The sequence below is a fragment of the Anopheles coluzzii genome, chromosome 2 (genome assembly GCF_943734685.1).
Source record: "Anopheles coluzzii chromosome 2, AcolN3, whole genome shotgun sequence".
Classification (NCBI taxonomy): domain Eukaryota; kingdom Metazoa; phylum Arthropoda; class Insecta; order Diptera; family Culicidae; genus Anopheles; species Anopheles coluzzii.
The window spans coordinates 17,768,884-17,796,011 of record NC_064670.1 but is presented as its reverse complement, the minus strand read 5'-3'; the positions used below and the strand labels follow the sequence as shown (position 1 = coordinate 17,796,011).

Genomic DNA, 27,128 nt, shown 5'->3' with positions numbered 1-27,128 from the left:
CATCGAAGGTGGTGTACACCGTCGTCGTCGTCGTCTTCGCAGGATAAACTTCACAGAAAAATGGGGTTGAACTTGACTTGGGCGCAATGAGGGCGTCTCTGTACGATCGCATTAGGCAGCGAAGGGGCGACAATCTAATCTGAGTGTGGCCGCTGGAGGAGTCGTAGTGCGAGCTAATGAAGTAAAGTTTGTATGTTTGGGCAAGGGGAATCAAGGAGAACCTTTGAGCCGGACCTGAGCTAATGATTAGTTTTGTTTTTTTCCCCCCGCTCGCTAGCACTTTGGCTTGGTGCCAAAGGATAATGATCGACATAATGATGAACCTTGGTCGGGTGGGTTGAAAATGAAGCATATGTATTAGGTACGATTATCTGCCTTATGTATGTGTTGGGGAAAGTTGAGTAACAAGGAAAGAAAGAAATAGTGTAGTGCGTTAATTTGCAGTTGAGATGGGCGTAAAATAAACACCAATTAAATGCATTTCATTACAACATAGTGAAAACGCTCTAGTTTGATGGATCACTGTTTGGACATCCTTTTCTTCCGAACGACTCCAAGTCCGGACGTCTTTGAATCACTCCTACTAAAGTCGACTCCGACTCCGGACGGTCCTGGACGATTGCTGCCCACTCCGAATGCTAGTTTAACCTACGTTTGTGGAGTCGGTATCAGGCATTAGGGCCACAGAAAGCTATTGAAACGGAGTTCAAAGTTAATAGTGTAGTTTGGGACGTGTTCTGAGTTCTGAACCAAAGTTTTGGCTATTAGGAATCGGAAATATTAACTGACAATTTATCAATATATTAAAAGGCCAACATAAAACCATCCAAACTGTACTGTACTACCATGGTGATATTTTACTATAAACAGTAATTTATCAACACAAAAAAAAGGTTTATTGGGGGTGGAAAACCCAAAAGAAGAATTATGTTCTGAGCTGGAACTGATAACAATGATTTAAATATCCAATGCATCCAGGTATGGGAGGGACTAGCAACAGCAGCAGCAGCAGTGCATATTGTATATTGTTATCATTTCGCTTCCACACAGGTGCTCCTAGGTGGTGTGCTTGTTGCTTTAAAACGATGTGTCCTTTCCAATCCATAATTACGCCCGGGACAGTATTGATTGTGTTGAATAATTTAAAATACGTTCAAACGTTGGGGAAAAAGGATCCAGATTTCAATCTGTACGGGTACTGCAGTGCTGTTTGAAAAGTGAAACAATAATAATTATAGGAATTGTATGCGTGGAAATCGTAATACCGTGTCCCGCAGCGGGTCGATATAAATCCATTTAATAACGATGCTTCTACTTTTTTTTATTCCATTTCAGCAATCAATACTGTAAGAGGCGTGTGCAAAAATAGGCCAGTGCTGAATATCCGCAGAAGTGTGGCAGTGTTTTTTGTTATTGTTGTTCTAGCTGTTTTTAGTGAAGGATAGAGGAGGGGTAAAGCCCCATTCGGGAACTATTGCTTACGCCTCGTGCAATCGTGTGTATGTGTGGAATGGTTTAATAGAAGGTAGGAAAAAGAAAAGAAAGCAGAAACGTCCTGCCAAACGGTCCACGCGGTGCTAATCGATGTCGATATATTGCGAATAGTGTGGGTAGCTCAGGCGAATCGCTGCAAGGATAGCAGGACCCTGGTCCGCCGTCAGTTCTGCCTCAACAACAACAACAACGACCGGTGGTGAGTGCAATCGTCGTGTGCCGCATATATCTATTGATCCAATGTTTATCTGAAACGGGCAAGCCCTTTTCTTTGTCTGGCATTGGATGGAGCAAGCGTGCAAAGGAGTGATAGCTCGCGATATCGTGAAGCTCGGTTTTTCCTGTGTTGTTTGTGTTTTTGTTTGTGTGTGTGTGTGTGTGCCCTCGTGAGTGTTTGCCACGTTTGATTCGCTAGAGTAAAAGTGTCTAACGCAAGCCAAGAAGAAGCGCTGGTCTGCCAAGTTCAAGAAGTGATTATACGCGAACCGAGCGAAACGTGAGGGCCGGCTGTGTGTGTGTGCCGCTATTCGCTGCCTAGCGCACAACTGCCAGCGAATGAGGTGCTAATTTGCGACTAATATCTTCGATCGAGCGATGAGCGTGAAAGCCATTCTGATGAAGGCCGGGCTTTATTGATGCGCAGGTGAGTTTATGTTGCTGGGAACAGATTGTTGGGAGCGTGATTTTCGGGAGCGTTGTTTTTTTTGTTATCCTCTTGTTTGCTACTATTACGTATCCTTCGAGCGGCTCCGTCGTTTTCATTCGAAGCATCGTGTCCTTTGTTTGGCATTGTATGTGTGTGAGAGAGAATACAGTTTGGGAATCAATTCCATCGGGGAAATGGACGATAATTGTACAATGACCGATGTAAGTATGGTTATGATGATGATGAAACTGGTTTGGTGAAGATCTCAACAATAATCGTCAATCCAGGAATTCTTGCTACATATTCGTGGTACCCTATCTCGAATGCTTTTAAAGTGACAAAACTTCAAAAGGCTACACATTTCGTCGAAAATCTTCCTTAGACTCTTCCGGATATAAACCATTCTACAAAACTGCTTCGATGTCTTCTTAGCCTAGCCTGGGTGGATGATTTGCTGAACAACATGATCGGATGTTGCATGGATTTTGATGTTGGTTTTATTTGGTCTCCTCTTTTCCGGTTCAGTTATCACTTCCCGGTTCAAAGAATCAAAAATCATCTCACTAAAAATCACTGAAATAGGAATTTTTTAGAAATAAACGAAAAGAAGGATTGGAAGTAGAATCAATCGATATGATCGACTGCTGAAGCGCACGGTTGTCTGCCGTTTCCTTATACATGTTCTATAACAAAGCTTCAAGCAATTTCCGCAGCTGCCTGTGCGCGTTACATCCTTTACCTTTACCCCTGTACATGTGTGCCACACTATCACTCCACCGTTCGCAAAGCGCAGCTTATTGCTTTTTCCACCCTTAATGCTGGTAATATCCCGAGCCCGAGCTTTGTTTGATATTTCCTTCCCGCCGCGCATTGAAAGGATAATCAAAATAGCTCTGCAACCAAATGATTCATGTCCGCTACGGGAGTAGCACAGTTTCCGAGATCAAACAGAGGAAATATTGTCCCGGGCCAGACAATGATCGCGTGGATAAAGAATATAACAACGGCTCTAGGGCAATAAAAGCAAGCGAAAAACGAGAAGCGTTCCAAACTGTCGTTCTTTTCAGTTCAGCGTAGCATCAGCAATGGCTGGTTGGTTGGCTTGTGGCGGGAAGCGATGTAGTTTTGCTCCAAGCTAAACTTCGTTCCGTTTTTTCCATCGCTGGTCCTTTTGCGAGCTTTTGCACCTTCCGTACAATTGCTTTCATCGCCCTACAAAAGCACTAAGCACGCCCACAGAACCAGCGGTTCTGGCGCCACAAGAGCCGCGGCGCCAAAGAGCGACAAATTTGCAGCACATCTCATAGCAGCACGTGCGGCAAATAATTCCCGATAATCTCGTTAAACATGGGCAAAAATTCCCAAACGACGGACGAAGGTGAGCGCGACCATCACCGGCGTCCAGGGATTGTAACGTTGCGGGGCAAAGGGACTACGGCTTAGAAGGGCATCCATCTCCAAGGACACTGAAATTGCTCACGTAGATGCACGATCAAGAATACCCTATCACTAGTAGTGCGGCGGAAAGGTCATCCTCGCGACAGTGTTAAAGGCAGAAGGCGCTGGCGATGGTGATTGTGACCAGTGGGGCAGGTATTTTGTCATTTAGAATAGTTGAAGATGCAGTACGACACCCCCACCCGACACGACACGTTCGCAAGCAATATTGCTTTTCTTGTTGGACCCGGCCCGACGTGAGTGTTTTAACTAATAGAATACACATTTTCTATTGCAAATATAAAAAAAAAAACAATCCAACCAGAGTGTCGCCTAATGGGCAGTGTTCAATCAATGCGTCAGCGCACTATTTGCTTAGTTACGTAGGATAAGACAAAATGCACACAGGCACACTCTCCCGGTTAAACAAATATTGGCCCAAAGATTCCATCTACTGCGCTATTTGGCTTGATGAGTTCTGACGACATTGTGCATCAAATTCAGTGTCGTTTTTTTAGACAAACTCATCCTGCACCTCCACTACTCCTTCCTTTCCTCCTGCTGTCCCATGCAAATAATGGAAATTGGAAACAAGGGGGAGGAAACAGCAAAACAACCTTCTTCCCGATTCTCTATCACAGCCTTTGAAATGACCGGTTCAATTAATGGGATTTGTTGTTTTAGTCGATCGGGTTTGGTCGTTCGTCCGGGTGGGTGCATTTTTTTCGAGTCATTGTTTTTGCTGACCTTCCTTTCCTGCCAGCTCACTCAATCTATCCACCAAAGCGAGCTAACATGATCGATGGATGGAAATAATTGAACATCGTTTGCTCGTCCGTTTGGTTGACTTTTGCACCCATCCTGCTGCGTTAACCGTCCACCCAACGGCAAGTGCACTGTGCTATAGAGAGTTCCGTGTCTGTGGCTGTGCGCGTGACGGGAAAGGTCAAAAGGTGGCTCTAATCTCCCGCATGGCTCACATACACCGGGCCCTGTCAGTGCAGTTTGCGGTCTCGCAGTACAGTTCCCGTTCCTGTGGGTCTGAGTGAAAAGTGAAATGTAAAACGAAAAAAAAAAACAGAAAAAACAATAAAAGAAGCTACAAGGGCTACAAAATCCAACTTCCAGAACGCTCCCATCCCACAGTGACACAATGCGTGTCAGCTGCCGACCCGCGTGTGTGGTATACGTGGGACGCGTCGTAACCTTTTGCTCCTGATCGATGATTAATAGCGATAAATTGTGCACGAACGCAGCGAGCTTGGGGAGTTGAGTTTGGCTGACTGAAAGAGCATTTTCTCGCCCATTTGTCCTTCCCCGAACCGTCCCCCGCTGCATTGAATGTTGTGGTTTAGCTTCCGTTTTTTCAAGGACCCCGTGCGCTGACTTTTGATGCGGGAAAACTCATTTCAAGTGCTTCTGGTGCACTCACTGTGTGGAGAAAGGGTGCGATAGACGCAGTAGCGAGCAATCCGTATGATCCTGTGGTTTTCCCGTGTGCGCTGCTGCTACTGGATGGATGGATGGATAGATGGATGGATAGATGGATCTTCACTCCACTTTGGTGGCAAACCAGCGGAAAAGGGGAAAATGCATTGGTTGCAGTTTAAACGGTACCATTTTGTAAAAGCAGCTGCAGTGGAAAAACTCACGGATGTGGCAGCAGTGGAGGGAGCGGAAACGTTTCGAACGTTCGATAGACTGCTTTTGAAAGGAGACGGTGCAGTTTTGAAGCAGTCAGACTTGTTGATCGCTATGAGTATGTGGCAGAACTCATGTACTTTGCAATCTGATATTCTCCACAGTTTTTCGGGGGGCTCCCTACTCGGTACACGCGGGAGTGTATCAGTAGCGAAAATGGGAGTAATCTTGTTTGAACGTTCTACACAGTTGCTCTGTTCGCGAAGTTCAAATCGTTTCCTGTGTGCCTGGCGCTGCATGTTATGTGTTTCGAGTTAGTTTTGAGCAGGAAATGTGAAATGTGATCGTGTAGTTTGTTTGCATTTTTTGCTTCTCTGGGCAATGTTTAGTTTATTCAGCTCATTCAGCTGCAAAAGCTCAGAATAATTTCCTATTTCAGTTTAGGCCTGTGACTGCCCATGCCATTATTACGATTGTTTGTTAAAGTTTTCGGGCAAACGGTAGACACCTAAACTTGCTCTAAATATCAAGATGGCTGACACATTTTGGAAGCTGCAGCAATCGACAATCATGAACATAAAAATGGAATTCTCTAGTTTATGTTCATATGACCATTTTTTGGTAATATCTTCAAATCAATTGTAAGGCAGTTTGCGGTGACTATAATCACTTTAAACAGCATATAGCTTTTGTTTTTTGTGTTTGTTTTTAATGATTTCAATAAGTCATGCCTCCAAATGCCACACAAATTCACCTAGACGATTGCTGACGCTTTCCTAAGCGTATTGTAACTGTTTTCAAGTAGTTTTATAGCTACAATTCTTTTTCAGTCCGTTTCCGAATTCTATTCCTTGATGGTCCATATCCATATGATCCTTATATCTTCGAACTGTCTGAAGTAAATAAAAAGCCTTAAGACGTACTCAAAATCACGTGCATAGATTAATTAAAATCAAATTATTAATACTACAATTTTAGTAATAGGGAACAGAAAATTTAGTCAAAATGAATTTTAAAACCGTTATGAAGAGGTTGCAACTTTACATCCTGTTTAGCATCTCCAAAAGACACATTCAAACTTTCAAATGTTTGGGACTGAAAGATGAATCAAATTTTTTGCCAATTTTCTTCTTCTTCTTCTTCTTCTTCTTCTTCTTCTTCTTCTTTGGCTCAACAACCGTTGTCGGTCATGGCCTGCCTGTACCACTTGTGGGGTTGGCTTTCAATGACTTTTGGATTACCCCCCCCCCCCCCCCCCATAGCAGGATAGTCAGTCCTACGTATTGACGAGTCCTACGTATTGATCCTACGTCCTACGGAGGTACGGTCTATTTGAGGCTTGAACCCATGACGGGCATGTTGTTAAGTCGTTCCAGTTGACGACTGTACCATGACACCGGCTTGTAAATTTTACCTTGTCTTTAACATCTTGAAATTATATGTTTATTATTACAAATTTGGCCATACATCATGGACCGTTTTGTTATATTATAAAAATGCTTGCATAGTCCAGGAAAGGTAAGGGCTGATGACGCAACCAAACGTATGGAAAAGCAGCAATAGATAGAAGGTAAAGCAACGGAAAGGAAGATTTCGAAACGATATACTTGGGCGAGGAGTCGCCAAAAAACATCTACAATTGTAAATATTAGCAAACTTCATGAGCTCTAAGTGTAAGAATATGTTATTCATTGACAGATAACTAAATGCTTCCAGCAAAACATTCCTCACGCGGAAAGATGTGTAAGAAATCGTTACATTTGTTTTAAAATGAAACCTTTCCATCAATTGAAGGTGGAAGTGACTTTTGAAGACGTTGAAGAACTGTCATTTAACCACTGCGTGCATGAAGTGATCACCTTACTATAGCTCTTCAGCCTGTACCGACTGTCTGTGTCTAAAAATATTGATTCCATCGCTGAAAAAAGGGCACACAGACACGAGCGATGCAGGCAGTAGGACAGCGCTCCAACAGTTGGGTACCGTACGCACGGAATTCCAGCTGGAGAGGGCGAGCTGCCGTTGGTGTTAAAAATAGCTAACCACGTTAAAGATCACTCCAGCGCGATGTTGCTGGCAAAATTGCTCGTTTGCTCTTCGCTTCGCCCATTGCGGCGGGCCCTCGGCATTTGTTGCCAGCGCTGCGAGAGATGTGCGAAAAGTGAGCGATCTGAATACTTAATAAGGCGCGCTCGTATCGTTTTGACGTAGCTTTATCGCTTCAGGTGGTATTTTTCTCGCGTTTTTTCAGTTTCCAGAATGACCTGGGCCGGGGATGATTGAAAGTTCTACGCCGCGGTAACTTCCCTATCTTTGGTCAAATAATAAAAAAAAAACCCTCCATACGATTGAGCGCGCGTGTTTCCTATTCGTTCAATTAGACTGGCTGAGGATTTCGTATTCGTAACGAACCAAAAGATAAAGAGACACGAACCTCGGGGTACTATACACCGCCCCGTGCGGTGGAATCATTTTGTTCGATGGATGCTGCCGCTGCCCAAGTATTCTCGGCTGCTCGGATGGAATTGATATGCGACGTTTGTTGCTGTTCGGTTGGGACAGAGTGATGTTTTCTCGTGCCTTCATGTTTCCATTTTGCTGTAGGCAACAGCACTGTGTCTGTCTGTCCGTCCCTGAAATATTGAGCCGGCGGCCCGACACTTGGCGGTCAATTATCTTTAGTGTGCTCGTGTGCCGTTGCTGCTGCGGCTGCTGCTGCTGCTGCTGCTGCTCGGAAATACGCTTTTCCTTTCCAATATTGCACGAGCGGCTGGAAGGGAACACCATCGGGAGACGTTGGGACAGTGTCTGGAGCTCTGCAGGTGAACGAGAATTGATTGCATAGGTGCGCACGTAGTGCTTCTCCAATGCTGACCGTCGGTCACAGAATCTCAGCCCAAACCCGGTAAGATTTATTTTCATTTAATTGTACACCTTCCCGATCCGCCGGTGGTACCGGTTGTACCAGAAGTTGAACGAACCTTAACCGTTGGTTTAAAGTGAACCCCCATTTAATGGTGTGCTGCACGCCGTTTTAAGCTCGATGCGCGTCGAAAGGTGTACGAGGCGGCGGCTTGTTAGTGAGGATAAAAAAAAGTTTGTTTTTGAATGCATTTTTAATAGCCACTTTGTCCACTTTGCATACTTGGGCCTTTGATGATGCGTAATTGGCATAATGTTTAATTTATATTTGAATAAATTATCCATTGGCCAACGCGGGCTGGACTGGACGTTGCTCGTAGGCCCATTGCTTCAAAGCTTCCGTGTCGATTCCATGCCGATCCCTATTGATTTACCCACAGCAGCCTCCCAGGACAGAGCCTGGACAGATTGAGCTTCGTTTGGAGAATTGGATAAAACTGAAAAGGACCAACCAAATTTCGAACATGGAACGAGCATTAGTCAAGATGGAGCGCTGGAAATATCTGTCCAGCATGGCAGGGTATAGGATAGGAGGGAAGCTGAGCTCTGTATTCTGAGGTACAGAGTTAGATTGGTTTGCGAGATCCGCACTTCAATTATTAAACTTTCCAAACCTCACCACCCCCGGACCAAACAAGATGCGCTAGTTCTTGCGTGTGTTTGTCGTGCCAATGATGCTAATGAACCAGTGGTGTCGTCGCAGAGGAAAAGACGATAGCTGGACGCCAACCAATTTAGCCGTGGCCAAAGGAACAGCAGGGACCAGAGTGCAGTCTCTTGGAGCGCGCGTAACCTTCGCGCGTAATTGATGGGCCTATTTGTCTCACTTAGATCGGTGGCATTGGCCGGAGAGCCGAGACTCCATCTGGAGAGCGGACGGCCGATGTGTTTTGTGCTCGGTGCGCTGATGAGACTGTCCCGCCCTTCCACCTGCTGCTGGATCTTACTCCCCCTTCAGAGTTCTGGGACGGGCAGAGACTGATGAACCAAACCGAACGAACGAACGAACGAACGAATGGGTGTCCATTAATCGAGCCGAGTTCTCATGGGAGCTATGATATTAATTACTTGCCCTGTATGTGTGTGTGTGTGTGCCTGCACGTGTGTCTGCTGAATGGGTTAGACGGGTTGTCGTCGTGTCCCTCGAACGGCCGTGGGGGGTGGGCCGATCGGATCCATTTTTATTGGTAAACTATCCTCCTTTCTGCTTTCGCCCGACTTTCGGAGTCGGCGCGTGGTTTTATGTGTAGCTAAATTGAGTTATGATATTAGTTACCAAGCCGGCCAGCACCAGACGGAAGGTGATGAAAGCCCTCCCGTAATTGATAGTGTATTGAGTGTTCAGCCGCTTTTTAACGCAATCGGAAATTGTGTTGGGTGCCATTTTCCTACTGCCCCTTCCTTTTGAGTGCGGAAGGAAATGCGAGATCGAACTCGGCCTGCAATGTAAGGAGTCTAGCGGGTGGTTCGATTTCTACTGTGGAGAGTGGTCATAATGACACGATTGATTTCTATTATTACAACACCGCCTAGCTGCTAGCTAGCAAGAGTGATTCGTACGATGTTACATTCCAACAGATAGCACACACACACACACTGTGTATATTTGTGTGTGCGTTTTCCGTTTTACGGAGTCACACAGAACCCGATGGATGGCCTCCGTACACCGCAATGTCATCGTAGCGAGATTAGTGAGCATGGTTGTGAGTTTGGCTTAGCGAGCTCTCTTCCTCCACTAGGTCCGGGTTGCGGGTAGCCCCAATTGCTGGCCGTGTTTTACAGCATCAGCTTCTGCTGATACCCTCTATTGAACTCGTGACGTCTGATAACCGTCGCTCGATGACCTCCCCAGCGCACCCATGGCGCAGCCATGGAGCGTCCAGATAACGTGCGAATGGCGGGAGATGATGTGTTGTTTTTGCGCACAAGCCAGCGCGCGTTGATTTGATTTGATGTGTCCGGGGTTGTTTTCCTTTCTCTGTACAGGTTTGAAGCAGTAAAACCAATACGCTGGTGGAGAGGTGGAAACAAAAACAAAATGTTTTCCGACGAAAAAATGGTGTAACAAACAAAACAGCAAGTCGAATAGCCGTTTTACTGATGGAAAGCGCTTTTCCGTATGAAAATATAGTTTAATTAAATTGAATGGATTTTTTCTTATTGTACATTTCAGAACGATGCAATTAAGCTTGAAAGGTTGAAAACCGTTTGCCCGGATCTGCTCAATTCAATTAGTGCCGTATCACAAACCAGGAGTGCTTTTGCGTGTGAGGGTAGATTTGTATTTAATGAAATGCTTTCATTTGGTATTTGTTTCATCAGTTCAAAGCACATTGCAGAACCGCTATTGTATGCTTTAGTGTGTTATATGCGTTTGTTGCGTTGCAGTTTCATTTCATTCACCTGCCAGATACATGGTAGCAATCTTGCCCCGCATCCGGCAGTGACTAAAATCTTACAATTTGAACTCAATCGTGTGTGGCGTGAGTAACTGCGTATCGATTCGCGGTGACGCTAAGTGAACCGCAAACTACCTCCCCCCTTTCCCCATGCATGAATGATTTCAACGACATCTTCGGCGCACCGCTCCGGTCGGTCGGTCAGTCATCCGATGCCCGTCCATGGGAGCGGTTTATCTTGATGCAATGTAACATAAAGCAAAGGGAAGCGGCGGCATGCGGTGGCACGTAATTGATACACCCAGGTGGTTATATGGAGGGGGGGGGGGGGGAAAGGTGCGAAAGAAGAAAGAGGTGTGTGTTTTACGCACGGTTTGTACGTGACCCATGAAGATCACGATCACGTCTGCGGGCTGCCATGATAGAAATCATGAAACACTTCGTTACTCGGGCGCAGTCTTGCACACGGGGACACTCAACCTGGGTGTGTGGGTGTGCTGCTGATATATCTGTGACATTTGGTCTGCTATCATCAACGTGGTGATGATTGATCTGGTAGATAGACGTGTACCAATCCATTCCATTTCGCTTTGGATGTTCTGGAAATGTGAAGATGCTTATCCGGCATGTAATAAACGGTGGTCGTGCGCTTCCCATGCTGAGCTGAATGCAGTTTGCTACAAATGGTACGCAAATGCACTGGTGTGGCAACGCTTATTAACTGAATTTTGAAGGTGAAGGTAAAGGTGAAACTATGAATTTTATTTGTCATTCCTCTATTTCAGTGGTGGTCTCCAAACTTTTCAGATCGCAGACCGCATTACTTCGCATCTAACGTTGTTGAGGTCTAACGTTAAATTGATAAGAAAATACTAACTGATTATATTACTTTCTGTTATTAAAGCTTGATTTTCGTCTTAGTTTGTTGCCAAGTCATTTTTCTCTGTTCAGAACGTTTTTTTTTCTGGTACAAAACAGTTTTTTTGGTTAATATTTAAAAATATAGCTCCGTGAAGTAGCGATTCGCTATGGATTTACATATGTTAAAAGCCTTTATAGTCAATATTTTAGTTCTCATCGTGAAATCTATAGCTCAACTATTTTCCCACAGAGGGAACCTATAGGCTGCTGAAATTCGGCAATCATGAAGTGAAAGTTTGAAGTTATACGTTTTTTTTAAACTATATTAGATCTAAGAATTTTGGGCTGGCGTTATGCTATAGCTCTTCAACCACGGCAGTAAGAGAAATATTATCCAGAAAAACAATTTGACATGCTTTTCATAATGGACAAAAACAGTTGCTAGTAATTGTTTAAATTTTACATTAGCTAAAGCTGTTCTTTTTGCGCCGTTCGCAGTATCGCCCCTAAAAAAGGAATCTGCATCTGCAAATTACAAAAAAAGCAAAACAAAACCTCGTACCTAATTTCAATTAGCCCTCAGGTTCCGAGAAAACCTACATGATGTTGTGCAGTTGCTAGCGACAATTAGCTGTGGTTTTGTTTTCATTTACTTCCTGTCGCATTCACCCATCCTTGAGCATCGCAGTGGAACAACCCATGTAATGCTCGCCCAATGCTGCCGGCTGCGTTGTCACAGCAGTGTGTGTGGTTATGTTCAATGGGCCATTATTTTCCCGTCTCCAATGGTAACCATGGTCAGGGTTACTGGTGCGGCTCGGCCCATCGCGTGCAAATAAAAAGAGGAAGAAAACAGCAGAAGGATGCCGTGAGAAAAGCCGGGAGCAGCAGCAGCAGCAGCAGCAGCACGCCAACACTGTTTATTTTCCAGGGTCGTAACATCAAAAAGCGAATGTATGGGGGAAAAAAGGTGGGGCTTGGGTTGGCTTAGAGTAGCTCAATAATTTACCCTTCCCTTCGCCATTGTCTGCTTCGATGATGTCTAGTCGATTTGCCGGCAAATCAGGGCCAAGCATGCCCTTCCGCCAACGTTGTAGGCACGGTAGGAACACACGCACACACCTAAAGAGGGGTGATTGTTTTGTTAGGGAGTAATTTCGGTAACCGAATCTCGGAAACTGGTTGTGTTTGCACCCAATGACTGTCTGTCTGTCAGATTAGCGGAAGCGATTGACAGTTCAAAGGTAAAGCGCAACCCAATTCGTGGAAGCGGCCAAAGAAAGGGACACAGCACTACCGACAGACTGGCGAAACTTCAAAGCGCACGCTGTACGCGGTTGTGAGCAAAGGAAAAGGATATCTTTAGGCGTGAGCCTTCGGGCAGGACGAGAACGTAAGGACCTTTATCCACCCCGGTCGTCCCGGACCGGAACACACAGTGGCGGCGGCAAGTGTTAGCGGTAGTACGAAGGCGTCATCACCACTACCACCCCCATCGAGCAGACTGGGGCACCTGCTGCTGCTGCTGCTGCAGGACAGGAAGAAAGATGATGCAATGCCCGAGGTGGTGCTAAAAATAGATTATCGATTCGACTTCCTGCCATGCTGGTCGGCCGGTGCCGTGCTATCGCTAGGGCCCGGGTCATGTTCGGTTACGGTTCCGGCATTATTCTGTTTGGCTGCTTTCCTTTCCCCAGTTTTTTTTGTTGTTGCCTTGTTTTGATTACCCTGTGAAAAGGAAGTTGATGAAATCTTTAAGCGAGGGTGAACACACAAATTAAACGCGAAGCATTGAGAAATAAAGATTGCAGAAAAAAGCGAAACTAGACGAATGACAGTAACAGTAACGTTGAGAGATAGCGTGGTGTGGGTGGTGGTTGGTTGGCGGGGGTGTGTGGAATGGTATCGCAGGGCGGACACCTTCACTGGGCCGGGGCTGCCCTTTGTTATGCTTTGTTAACGAGCGGCATTACGCTTGAGCGGGTTTGTGAAGACAATTTTGCTTCGCGACCGTGTTGAATTGGTGCGCGGAACCATCAAAAAAGTTAGAAAATGTGATGACCAGCGTGGCCTCAGCGGTGGGAGGAACAATACAGTTGTTGTAGGAAGGAAAACTGCGCTTTCCTTGATTACATTCCTTTAGCTTTTATTGTTGTTGTTCCATTATATTTGGTTGAATTGGAAATCTGTGCATTGGAAGCAATGCTACGATGCTGCATAACCTAAATGACCAAGCAGCAGTGCGATCGATAGAACGGTAATCGGTTCGCAAATAAAAGCCAATCGAATGATTTCACTTTCTACATTTCTCTACGTGGCGCTGGAATGTTTTGCGTATTTTTTCCGTCACGCTATGGGAGCACCTGCATTACAATCCTGATCGATCGAGGTGGGGCAGTGGTAAGGATTTGTTTCATAATCTAGGAAAGGAGTGCCAAACTGTAGCTTTTTGTTTTCCGGGTCAATGTTTGAACCTTTGGAATAATCGCAACCGCACCTTTAATCTTGAACCTTGCTCTACTCTATCGTTAAATACAAATATCCTTTTGCTTTTATTTTGTTTTGTCTCTTCGCGTCCTCTAAAGAGGCTTATTGCCCTTTCGCTCCCGTAAAGCGATCTCAGTCCAAGCGGGCAATGCTATGCTGCTAATGATTGGCGGAAGCAAATGTTCCGATTTTATCCACGACAGGAAATGGGAATCCATTCAATTAACAATCACGGCAATAGCGGCAGCGCGTCAAGCGTTAAACTGGCGGCTCAGTCTGGAGCCCGTTGCCCGAATGAAGTGTACAAAAAGTCCTTTAATTTCCTTTCATCCACAAAAACAACAAAAAATGGGGGTGTCTGGTGAGCTTCTTGCAAGTGTAGTTGAAAATGCTATTGCACCCTTCCTATAACCCACATTTGGCACAAATTAGTTTCTTCTTTGAAATGAGCAAACCACAATAATAAGAGAGCCAACCGTCGCTCCACTTTCGTGCCCATGAAAGAGGGAGCCGGAAATCCGGAAGCAAAACTAAATCTTACCCTTCCATTATGGGCTTTGAAACGGATAAGCACACAGAAGAGCGGACGCTGAAGAAGCCGGCGCGCGGTTTGGGACGGTTTCATTTCGAGCAGGTTTGCCCAGGGTTTTGCGGTTTTCCCTGCAATCAAATTTTAACCCGCAGCCCCAGAAAGCTGAACCGAATGGGGAGGGGGAAGGGGGGAATCGGTTGAAACGATCTGCGGTTGTGAACTGGTTGAATAATTATGTCCTGTTTGCTGGTGAAGCAAATTTTGCCCGCTTTATTTGCTGCGCGGCTGTTGCTAGAGAGAGGTGAAAGTTCAAGAAGGAAGGATATTAAGGGAGCTGTTTAACGTTTGACGGAGGGAAATAAATTTCCTTCTCGTGAAGTGTTGCCGGTATTCGTGTTTTTTTTTGTTCCTCTTCCTGACACTAGCAAAGCATGCAAATCAGCACTGAAAGGCTTTGGTTTATTTGCTTGCAAAATGGGAAGCCCCTGACCATGAGGTGCTTTGGTGCCTGGATTGAAAGAAACAAGAAAGCACAGCACCAAATTCGGATTAAGTACCACCAAATGACGTTGCATAGCAAAGGGTGGGGGGGGGGGGGGTACGGAGTGGAGGAGGGACAAAGTACTCCAAAGACACATCATAAGATGTTTGCCAACGCTGGAGCGGTGGTTAAAGTCTTGTGTGTTTGTTAGGCGATGTAACAGCATAACGCTCGTTTCATGTCTTGTTCATGTGGTTAGAAATACATCGACACACACACACACTTCCGCTCGAGGAAATGATCCGCTGTCAGGCTTATATGAGCACTGGCAAGTGACGTGGCTTCCAGGGCGGGCACAGTAAATGCTGCGATGCTCCCCATGATCTTACGCATGCTACGAGGCTGTATTTTGTCTGCTTTTGATGGCTGCTAAAAATAAGAGCACAGCACAAATGCTACACACCAAAACATGATTATTATGGTTGCACTGTGCGCTGGATCGGACGTCGCTGAAATTTTAATGCTTTTTTGCTGGTAAGCTTTTCGTCGGGTTGGCGTACTTTTGCGTCCTCCTCCTACCCTGCCAAACGAGCCGGGCGGGAGAAAAGCTCTCTCAAAGAATGCGAGCGCGAGAGCGAAAAAACAAAAACTGCCAACCGTTTTGAAGCCTGCTATGATTTATGCTGGCAACAACGTACGCGCGGACCCGATTTGACAATAATGTAGCTGCACCGCCACCGGGTTTGACATTTGATGCCAATTAAAGAGGCCTCGCCTATCGGTTACGGTTCGGTTCAGCCGTGTCGTATGCATGTTGTCTATCTACCCCGGTGGTTGTTTGTGTGGGAGGAGGCGGAGGAGAAAGAAAGAAGGAGAGAGAGAGAGAAAGAGAATTGGGCCTGAGGAAACATAACATTTTATCGCTCGTTAGGGTGTGCTAAAAGCTGTCTGTGTGTGCGCCAGTTATAATACGATTAAACTCACTCACTCGCTAACGAAAGTTCTTTGTACTTCAAGCTGATTGTGTGTGAGTGTGTCTTTTTTTTGCAACAAAAAGAGGAGAAAGGTAAAGTAAAGTTTTATCAAACGCGCATGTAGATAACAAAAAAAGCTCCATTTTGCTTGCTTTTCTTTCTCCAAATCCTCATTCCAAGACACACAACCGCAAACAGTGGTAGTGGTGGTGGAAACATTGGAAATATTCTGCAACAAGTTGCAATCGGCAAGCTATAAATGGCTACGCGCTATGTTCATAATCAATTTCTGTTACCAAAACCCACTCCACCACTTTTCTTTCCCCTCTCTCATGCTCCCCACAGTGTAATAACGTGACAATACTGTTCTCTATTGTGGGCCCCTTAACACAACCGGGAGAAGGAGGGGGGGGGACAAACTGCCCCGCCAACTGGGGGAGTAATGCAATGCAAACGTACGGCACAGGAGTCGAACGATCGTCGTGAATGGGAAACACACGGGGGCTGCTGCTTATGACAAGGAACATATGGGGACTGAGGTGAGGATCTGCGCTCGACAAGGGCTGGGGGGGGAATATCGTGCACGCGGGCCGCGGGGGCAAACTGGTTTCGGTTGACAGTGAACCCCGGCACCGCGCAGATGTAATAATATTGACGATAATGGCCGATGTAACGATATGTTCGCGCCGGTTACATTGCCCAAGGAAAGATTGTCTTTTTAACGGGCTCCCTGCCGTCGCCGCCGCTGTCTTCCGTTTTGGGTTTGTTTAATCTATAAACCTTTGCCGTTTGTAGCGTTTTGCTGGAATGCTCTTTTCTGGGGCTGTGTGTGTGTGTATTTTTTACGAATATTTTATTCTCCCACAAAAGGAACTCCAGTGCCTTGGGTATGTGTTGAGTGCTTTGTGCACGGACTTGTGAGTTTACATGACGCAAATAGGCGACGCAACGCTAGTAGGTAACATAAAAATGAGACAAATAAATGTGCTAAAGATTGCCTAGATTGATGGAGCTTAAATAGAAAAAAATCCCTTTCTCGCGCGATCGTTATGGTGAGGTTAAGCCGTAAGTACAAGAGGGCAGCATGCAGTTCACTCTCCACAAAATTGCTTTTTTTTTCTTATTTTTTCCCCTTTGCGACTGTTTTGTCTAGCCTATGGCCGTCGATACAACAATTTATGTTGTCCACAACACCTCTACAATATTGTAACTCTTGATTTATTGTGACCGAATCGTATTTCTCACATTAGTGAGTTAGTCATTCATTGCACATGTTTTACAGCTTTACAATAGCGTTAGTTGCGATCTTATCGCATCGCAAGTTCAATGTAAAACCATCTAATAAACTCTAGACAATAAATACATCCACTACTGTCAAGCATACTAAATTTAGTAAACTTTGTTTAAATTTGTAGCGTGTTGTTGTTAAATTACGCAAAAACAAACATTTAAACCCCGCTGCCTAACACTATTCCGGGGAAAGTCGCAACTAGTTACTAGTCGCAAGAGGAAGAATCAAATCTGTCTTTTTTATTTCCAAAGTTCCGAACATCCTAGCCTTGTCCTATCACCTTAACAAACAATGATCCATTGAAGAATCCTTATCGGGGCTGCTTGGTTTGCATGCATTCAGTGTCACAGTGCCACTGCAGTCCATCCGAGTAATTTCGAGCGACACGAAACACAACGAAACCTTCCCGCAAAACTTTCCCACAGTGAAGTATAATTTACGATTCGCAAGACGGAATTCCGGTGCTAACAGAGGCATCGTAGCAGTGCTGGCAGGCTGCGTAGCAGTTGTTTTACCATCCCAGAGGCGGGATGGCATTAAAAGCACTGGCTGGCACTGGTTCCCGGTGAGCCCATCGCCGCGTCGTTTAAAACTGTCAAACGATCTAACTTTTGCGTGCAGTGTTCCATCCACAACGCGCGCTTTAACTGTCCTCCCCCACAGGAGGGGGGGCATAAACACCCGCCCACCAGCCACCACGCTCACCGGCGGGTGCAGGCGCGCACATCCGACAAAACTTTTGCGCTTGACTGCGCTCTCTGGTTTAATTTAATAAAACCGTTTGATGATGGCGCCTAATGATTTCGTGTTTTTCTCTCCTGTTGGGTGGGGACCAGTTGCAAAAGTGGTCTATTTGTGTGTGTATGTGTGAGGGTGCGTTGTAAAACTGAGTCCCAAATTGGCAGATGGGACATCATCATCATCATCATCCTCTGCGAGGGGAGCGAGAGATGGTTGCCGGCGTTTGTTCGGTCCTTATCGCCATCAACACGTCCCACACCCAGACACACAACCCACATACAGTGTTGACGTTCACGATGTATTACCCAGACAAAACGCGCAAATTCAAGTTTGTTTCCTTTTTGGCGATGTTTTCGTGTTTCTTTGATTGTCCCAAAAAACCCCTTAAAAATCAAAATACAAAAAAACCCTCAATTCGTGTAAAAAAACACCTAACCCCTTACCTGTTCGCGGTATCGGGTCGGAAAGCTTGCCGAAAGGCCAACTAACCGACGCGTTTGTGATGGTCCCCCATTTTCTTCGCGCAGCCACGCGCTCCTCCTGGGGCCTTTTTTTCATTTTGATGCGACCTTTGGAAGTTAAAAAGCACAAAAAAGGATTGTCCGTTTTTTGTTGTTGTTGTGTGTCGTACCATGAAAAAAGAAGGCTAAACTCTTCAAGGCGTCATGTTCAATTCGATGTCCCATGCATGCGGGTTGAAAAATAATGTTTACAAAAAATCTCCTTTTGCTCTATTGCTTCCCTCCGTTGGCATAAAGACGAAGCTGAGAGCAGCACAATTTTCGTTGTACGAAGAGGAGTTTAGGGAAAAGCGGGGCAAAATGGACATGTTAAGCAGTTCACTGAATGTTCCTTTCAATATGCCACGAAACACAAATTATTCTTACATTATTACATGCCTCTACCATTTATCTACGAATTATAATTGCCACATAGTCTGAAAATAACTTAACACATGATCAGCAAAGCCCTTAAAATGCTCCCAAAAATATGTTATCAAAATTATAAGAGTTTTTACACGTTTCAATCTACAAAATCGAATCTTTTGAAGCCGTGCCAGCTACCATTGTTGTGGGGACAAATGCAACACCATAGCCTCACCAAGCGCCATATAGTAAAAGCATCTGCTCATTTTGCCCCAAGCGTAACTGCCCATTTTACCCCGTGTGAAGCATTTTTGCATTTTTTGTTGTATTAGTAAAAATGCTCATTCGATTGCCTTACTTTCTTCAGACAAATTGTATAGAAATATCATATCTTTGAAAATATTCCATGTAAAACTTACACGCATCTCTGTGTACACTGGTTTAAGATTATTTTCGAAGTGACAAAAATTACATCAATATGCTACTTAATCTTATTTTGCATTTTTCTTCGCTATTCAAGGCTTATAAAACTTACATGGTGTTCATAGAACACTCTAATGAATACATTTTGAGCGTTGGAATGTATCTTTGTAGTGAAATAATGCTTAAATAGAAGGTGCCCATTTTGCCCCGCGCACTCCTACTAAGCGCGAAACTACGAAACTACGTGCCCGAGGATCTTTTTCACCATTCAAGCTTCCCACCGCCGTCCCACACCTTTGCCGACAGGGTGACGGTGCCCCGTGTGCTATTAACATCGTTCGTTAATAATTCAAACGTGAATAATGTACGACGAAGCGCCAGATAGGAGGTGTAATTTATTCCTTACCCCTTCGTGATAATACGTATCCCCGGATGGAAACTGGGGGAGAGCAAGGGTGGTGGTTGCTTTTTCTACCGAGGCTGATGATTAGTAAGAAATTTGTAAAATTAATTAACCACACTTGCCTCTAGAGGGGGTGAGCAACCGTCGGCGGGTTGTCGGGATGGGTTGATTAAATTTTAACACAAGTTGATACTGTTTGGAAGTTGGTGTGTGTGTGTGTGTGTTGTCCGCTTTTATCGATACCGGTGGCACGCTTGTAAACAGATACAAAGCTACCGCCAGAATCTTCTGACATATAACCCCTACCGGATCTAGAATCGTTCGTAAAAAAACATCCCTTTACTGGAATGGGGCTGTTCACCGTTTTATTGCGATTCAATTGATTGTTTGATCGTTCCGATTGGAGTTCTATTATATCGTGCCCCAAATGTAAGTGCCCGTACCGCCAACCCATTCGTTTTGTTTGCGTTTCTCCGGGTAAAAGTGGTGGTGTACCTTGTCCAGGACATGAAGGTCACTTCCAAATGGTCCACCGCCCACGGTGGAATTGGGTCAGCGTAGCGTTTCTGGCAAGACCGTCCGAGAACCGAGAACCGATGAGTGGTGGGGTGGGCGCCTTTGCTAGCTGACCCGGCTGGCCTTATAGCAGGAGATAGAGTCCCCGGGCTTTTGGAACGGAAAGCTGCCACACAAATCTCGCTGCGACAGCTCGCACTCGGCCGTGGGTTCTACTGTGCTGTGTAATGCTGACCGCGTGAGTCATTTCCGTCTGTACGCTTTGGTAAAAGTTAGGAAAGAACGTTTTTTTGTTTGATTTCCTTATATTCGCTTATTATTTCCATGTACTTTTTTTCGCACCCCTCTCTTTGGGATCTCTGCCACTGGGCGAGAAGCTACCGACTCGATGGAACGATTCTTCCAGCAGAAGACATTACGAACGACTCGCATATCATCTCGAAATGCAATGTCGCCCTCTAAAGACACCCCTCCATCCATCGTTCGCTCTGTCAGCAAATGGGGCGGAAATGAACGGAACGCTGTGCCCCGCCAGCGGCAAAGGACACAGCAGTTACAGTTTTCTCCGTTTGCGACCGTGTTTTTATTTCGCCTTGCTCTTCAGTGGGACACAGCTGCCGGTAGTAGTATCTCCGCTTTCCTTCTGGTGTCAGGTGACCCAGCGCCCCACACCGCTCGCTGCTACACTACACCGTGCTGCTAAGCTTGTTTGATATATGAGGCATATATTTTCTTATCCTCTTTGAACGGGCACAGTTTCGTGTCAGGAAGCGGAAAAGAAAAGAAAAAAATAAGGAAGGAAGTGCAGTTCCCCTTTCGAAAGTACACTTTGGCACAGGCAAGCTGTCTGTCACATTGCGACGACGACGGCAACGAACCTGGATCCGGGATGGCACGCGAATATCGTGTCGGTTTGAGTGTGTTAAAGCAAGGAGGAGCGAAGTTCTTAAGTGTGTGTGTTTCTACCCTTTTTAAGCGCGCAACGACGTCAAAACCGTCGTACACTTAATCAATTGATGTGAAAGTTGAGCTTGAGGGGTGGATTAACGGGTAACGATGGGTAGGGCCCTAACGCGGGCGAGTCTGTACTTTACCGCTCTCTATGACCTTTCGTTGCAGTTAGTTGGTTCTGTGCGATTTCATTCAACCTTCCTCATTTTTATTTCTGCATCTTTAAAGCTTACAGTAAGGCGTTTAAGTTTATGTTTCATTTACTTGGAGATAACAATATCATTGCTTTTCCTTGGCTGTATGTATCCGTTATCAAAACATGCTTCTAATGATCGCCTTTTCGGATTATGCCCCCGGCGTTTTGGCCCCACTGCCTTGCCTCACCATTGTTCTCATGAAGTGTGCTTTGCGCCCTTGTTCCTGGACGGGTTGTTTCTTTAGGACGTGAAAAGTTCAAGTAAACACACCAATCGCTTAACTCCGTAAGTAGGAGCCGTTTCGGCAAGCCGGGCACGCCCGGAATGTTGGAGAAAAGAAGTAGCAAGAGGGGTACTGAAAAACAACACGACGCTTTCCACACATTTTTTACTCCAAACCTATCGTATCCGACGCGAATCGACGCGGGTCAAACGCATAAAACACGCACCGGAGCACCGTCCACCCATGGGGCGCACGCGGTTGTGCCTTTTTCCCCCTCTTCCCCACTTACCACTTGGCGCGCACACTGACCAATTGGTTCGGAATATATTAACACCAAGAAAAGGTGATGTAGTAGAAAATGCTGGGAATTTCCGTCGTTACACGCCGCAAGCAGCTAGCAGCAATAACCTGCTTTTATATGCACATTTCGAGCACCGCTGCTCTGCTTTTGGTAGGCGCGCGCTGTGTGTGTGTCTGTTGCTGTAGGCTTGGGAACCGTCGCGTACTTACAGCAAAGCAAGGATGTTGTTGCTGCGCACTGGGAAAGAGAGTGAGGGCGCGCGAACGAACGGTCAGAGACGGAGCAAAGGAGTGAGAATTAAGACAGGCCGGTAACATTGGAACGATGTTGTTTTCTGTGCGTAGACAAGATGTACGTTTCGATAGCAGATACAGCAAACCGGAGCCGCGGCCACGTATGCGCGCGCGCGCGCTCTCGCTCGGCTGATTGTTTTACGTGTTACGCGCTCGGTAACATAACCGTGCGCGATAAGATACAGTAGTGCTGTGGCGGAGGCCGGCCTCCCCCGGGGGCCCATGCTTCCCGTCGCATTTATGTAAATAACGCATGTTGCGGGCAATGTTCAATCATTTGCCAATGCCCGGGACTCCCACTTCCGATCGGTTCTCGGGGTTAATAATAATGCTTAAGCGCTTTTGCATACAGAACCCTGCGGGCGGCGGCAATCGCGTCAGCTGGTAGGGTGTAATACGTACGGTTGCTTCTCCAAGATGCGCCAGACTCATTACACAAAACCAACACACATGATTATGCCTGTGGAATGCAGGCGTGCGATTCACGGCGGGATGGGTCAAAAAGGACGCGCAACGAAATGCATACAATTTGCAGGGTTTCTCGTCCGGAGTGAAGCAGGGATAGATGTTACATGATGGAGGTTTCGCTACTCTATTATAACACCTGTTATGGTTCATACCATAGCAAAAGTTTATGAATAGAAATTAACAAGAAATCACTCGATTCCGTCTACACATATTTCAAATCTGCGTTCTATCAAACTCTCAAACTATCGCAACTCGGCATCTATGTCTTCATTATCTCCTGGATTCGTTCATACCTCCGTAATCGCTCCTATTATGCCAAGTTTAGTTTAGTTTACTTTAACTCCTCCTTTTCTTCTCCAATCCTCTCTAAGACGGGTGTACCTTAAGGGATTATCCTAAGTCGACTGTTATTTATCCTTTTCATCAATTATTTCAGTTCTGTTCTACTTAATGAATGTTTTCTGTGCTGACGAAAATATTTTATCCTGTTTCCTCTCTCGGTGATTGCTCTGTACTTCAAAACAGGCTTCTTTCTCAGTCCTAGTAAATGTAATGTCATCTCGTTCACTCGTTCTCTATCCGTATACCATAGATGATGTCCCTGTAAACCGTGACGAGGTCGTTAAGGAGCTTGGTGTTTGGCTGGATGTAGGTCTTACATTCACTAACCATACTGACTCCCTGATCTACAGGGCCCTTAAAACGCTTGGAGTACTGAAACAAGTCGCATGTGATTTCACTGACCCTCTATGCCTTAAGACTTTATTCTGTTCTCTGGTCCACTCTCTACTAGAACACTGTTTGGTGGTCTGGTCGCCTTTAGCTAGTATCGATATCGAGCACAGTATCGAGAGAGTGCAGAGGTCCTTTAGTCCTCTGGGTTAGCGCTTCTTCTCTTTCTTCTTACGACGAAAGCTGTCGTCTGTTTGGTCTGTTGTCACTTGAATCCCGCCGATACAATGCCCAATCTTCTTTCGCTGCATCACTTCTTCTCCACTGTGTGGTTTCACCATCCTTGCTCTCGTCTATCCCCTTATATGTACCAGCCCGTATCCTACGTTCTCGTCCCCCATTACTTGTTCCTTCTCGTCGCACAGCAATAGGACGCAGAGATCCTCTGTTACGCGCGCTGCATATGGTCACCTCCACATCCCACTTGTTCGTTTTCAAACTCTCCTTACCTTCCTTTCGTTCCCGTCTACTATCAATTCCCTAATTCCTTGCCCAGTATCTGCTTATGATTAGGCTTATATTAGGTTTAGTATATAAGAACTTTGTGCAGCCATGTGGCAAACAGTTAAATATATATTGAAATAAGAAATATGCAATAAACCTGCTTAATGCACTTTCTGTTCAAATTTTAGTACCAACGCCCCTGGCCAAAGGCAATGTAAAAAAGGGGAGCAAAATTTTAGCTGCTTTAAGAGGAGTGATAAAACAACATAATTTGCTGTAGTTTTGCCGCAGCACCCCCAGTCATTATGAACTGAAGCTGACGGAACGGAAAATTATAAAAGCAAACAATTCACAACCAGTAATTGACACTCTGTTAACTTTTTCTCCATTCTGCTAGCCAGCCGGACGAACTTCCTTGCGCGGCAGAACCGCAAGTAGAGCGAGAGTGGACGAAAAAGAGAAAGGGAGGGAAAGTGAAAACAAAATCCTCCAAAAGGGAAAAGGATATGAAGCCGTTGAGCCGTGAAACTCGGGCCGGAAATAAGAAATCGTAATAAAACCAACACGAAGCGACCTGCTCCGAGGAGGAAGAGGCACAAACCCCGGGGGCTCCGGGGTGCAAAACAAGAGATAATTATGTTGGCGTCGGCTTTAGGTACTTTTTCGTATTTTCGCCGTAATTACCCGCTGACGATTCCCGGGCTCGTTTGGTGCGCTGTGGCGGGGAAGCAAACTCAACTTGCCACTCCCGTTTCCTGTGCTGTTTTGTTCGTGTAATGACTGTGGTTTTGTATCGGTCTAACGCTGTTATTTAAAGATTTAAAGCATACAATGCTCACCGTACTCGCACTCGTCGTTAGAACGATCGTTTGAACGTTTGAAAGGCACTGATTGAAAGGATTGACAAACCGGTGGTGCAGCCTCACTGTCAAAACCCAACAATTGTTATTGTAATGCGCGTTCTCACGCTCCCCTGGGACTGTTCGAACGACACAAACAGGTCCCTGTCTGCGAATTGATGTTTTTTTTTGGAGCATCGTTATGGAACATATTTTGAACACCCGCGCGATGGGATTCACTCCGGATCGATTTTTTGCGCGACAATTTTAGGACCAGATTTCAGGTCTGTCAACAAATCGTCTCCCGGGGTCTTGGGTCGGCAGAAGATTGGTTCCATTGTCGCGGCTGTTTACCGGTGGCCGGATTGTGATGATTACGGTGGGGGAAAAACCGTCGGCGGGAGGCAAAGCAGTAGAATACGTGTACGTTATCGATGGGAGTACATGTTGTGTTGTCGTTTGTCGGCGGTGCGGAACATGGTCTCGACGATGGTTGTGTGGTTTTTATGTAGACTTTTGTTGTTGCTGCTGCGTTGGTTTAGTGTTTGTTTGATAGCTTTTTATGTGGAGCGCAAAGAATCGGTGAGTCGAAAAATTGGAAGCCGCTCAGCAGCAATGGGCGGCACGGGAGAGTAGCATAAATATTTGGTAAGGCATCCGACTCTTCCTGTGTTTTCAAATATTTACATCCATCAAGTATCGTGGTTTGGGGAAGCAGGATGGCAAGTTGCACTAAAAAAAATGATGGTAGTTTGTTTCCAGCAGAGCGGTTTAAAACTATCGTTTGAAAAAATATATAACTGTAACAAATTTCCAAACGTTCTTTAAAAAAATGGAGCCCACACAGGAATTGAACAGCTTTTCATGCTCTCAGCAATCTGTTTTCCAACCGATCGAGCACGTACACAACAACACCTCGACACCATTTTATGAGGAATTGGTGCGCGTTTATTTTAGCCCAATTTGTATCACCATTTATCCAAACGGTTGATGGTATGAACTTAGAGAAAATTCATTCCAGCTATTCCAGATATGGGATTTTTGTTTTCCACGGAACGTGCGAACGCAATCTACGCACAGAGAGCACAGCGTTATGAATGGTTCGGTCGTTTCCACATTGCCCGGGAGCATTTCGTGGAGCAGGAAAATTCGTCGGAAAATTGTACCTCCCATCGCAGGTTGGATTTGTAAAGCACGCTTTGGATTTGAAGTTGAATTGAAGTTGCGAACGGAAAATTGTATCCTGCTTTTCCTGCTCCTTTGGCGCATTACAAAACAACAGCAGTAGCAGCAGCAGCACCACCACCAACAACGGCAGCAATCCGGTTAAATATGATTGTTTAAATGAAATTCTTGGGATGTTGCTATCATCCCTAAACATTTTGGATCGGTGCTGCTTCGTTCTGGGAAAATACGCCTTACCCGCCTTAAACAGGTTCGATAATATGAAACGTTAGGGAAATATCGGATTTTTTTTTTGTTGGAAAATCATTGGACGATGGAATATTTGGATTTGGCTCTTTCCCTTTTTGACGTACAAGAAGAAGAGGAAAAGGCGGTTTAATGTTTTCAATCTTCAAACCATCTTCCCATCGAAAATCCTATGCCATCAAACGATCAACGATAAAACTAAACCTTCCCTTTTGTTTGTATCTCTTTTTCATTCCAGGTAATTGATGCGAGAGAATCGGCGATGGGTTGGGTCTGAACCCCGTTATCCTCGGCAAGAAGGAAATGCCTGCACATTGAAGGTGATAGACGTTGGGCTACTGTTTCTACTGTGGAGTGATTGATGTTGTTAAAGACACTGTCCAACAGATTATGCATGTTAGGGGACGCCTTGTGAAGGAGTTGAGTAAGGCTTGATTGAAATTGGAATGCCCTTATGCTTCCAGAAATTGTTGAATGTTGGAAGCGCCAATGCAATAGCAGCAGCTTGGGTTGGGTAGACAGAAACTACGAAAAGTTGGAAGCGAATAACATCTGAAACTTTGTTCGTTTGGGAGTTGCTGGAGCTTAATTTGAACGTAAAGTGCACTGCCTTTTTGTCAATCCCTCGCGAAGCTGACCTTTACAACTAAACGTGACAAAAAAACCCACCGTTGGCTGGTGAACTCCGCACCGTTGGCTTATTTTTCCATGAGTGAACTTCTCTTCAATTTTCCAACTTTAATAGGATTGCTGCAAGTAACAGGAGCGAATCAACAATGTTGAATGCGCTCGCCACGCTGCAATTTCATTAAACCCATGTCATGCAGTGCCGTGTGGGTATACATGCCCTCCCCAACCGACGTAAGCAAAAAGGGAAAACGTTTCGAAAATTGCTTACCCCTTTTTGCGTAGTGCCACTCTCATTTCCAATGGCGAGTACATCAAAACGATGGCCATTTCGGTGACACACACGCCGTGTCGCTTGCGCGCATCTACTCCACTCATCACTCTCGACGCACTGCAGGGCGCACGGAGGGAGAAAAGCGCCGCGCACAGTTGCAATGGAAGCAAATGGTGGGAGCAAGCGAAAAGAGCAACTGTGGTGGGTGGGTGGGTAGGTGGGTTGTCTGTAACC

The 27,128-nt window shown here is 45.5% G+C and overlaps 1 protein-coding gene across 5 annotated transcripts in view; it reads left to right on the top strand.

Annotated features, from left to right (window-relative positions):
* LOC120950093 (calcium/calmodulin-dependent protein kinase kinase 1) overlaps positions 1 to 27,128 on the top strand; it is a 90,355-nt gene that overhangs the window by 6,570 nt on the left and 56,657 nt on the right. For all 5 annotated transcript variants that reach the window (XR_005751101.2, XM_040367852.2, XM_040367851.2 and 2 more), the window contains exon 2: positions 1,336 to 2,137. The gene's annotated coding sequence lies outside the window, so the exon portion shown is untranslated. The remainder of the gene's footprint in view (positions 1 to 1,335; positions 2,138 to 27,128) is intronic.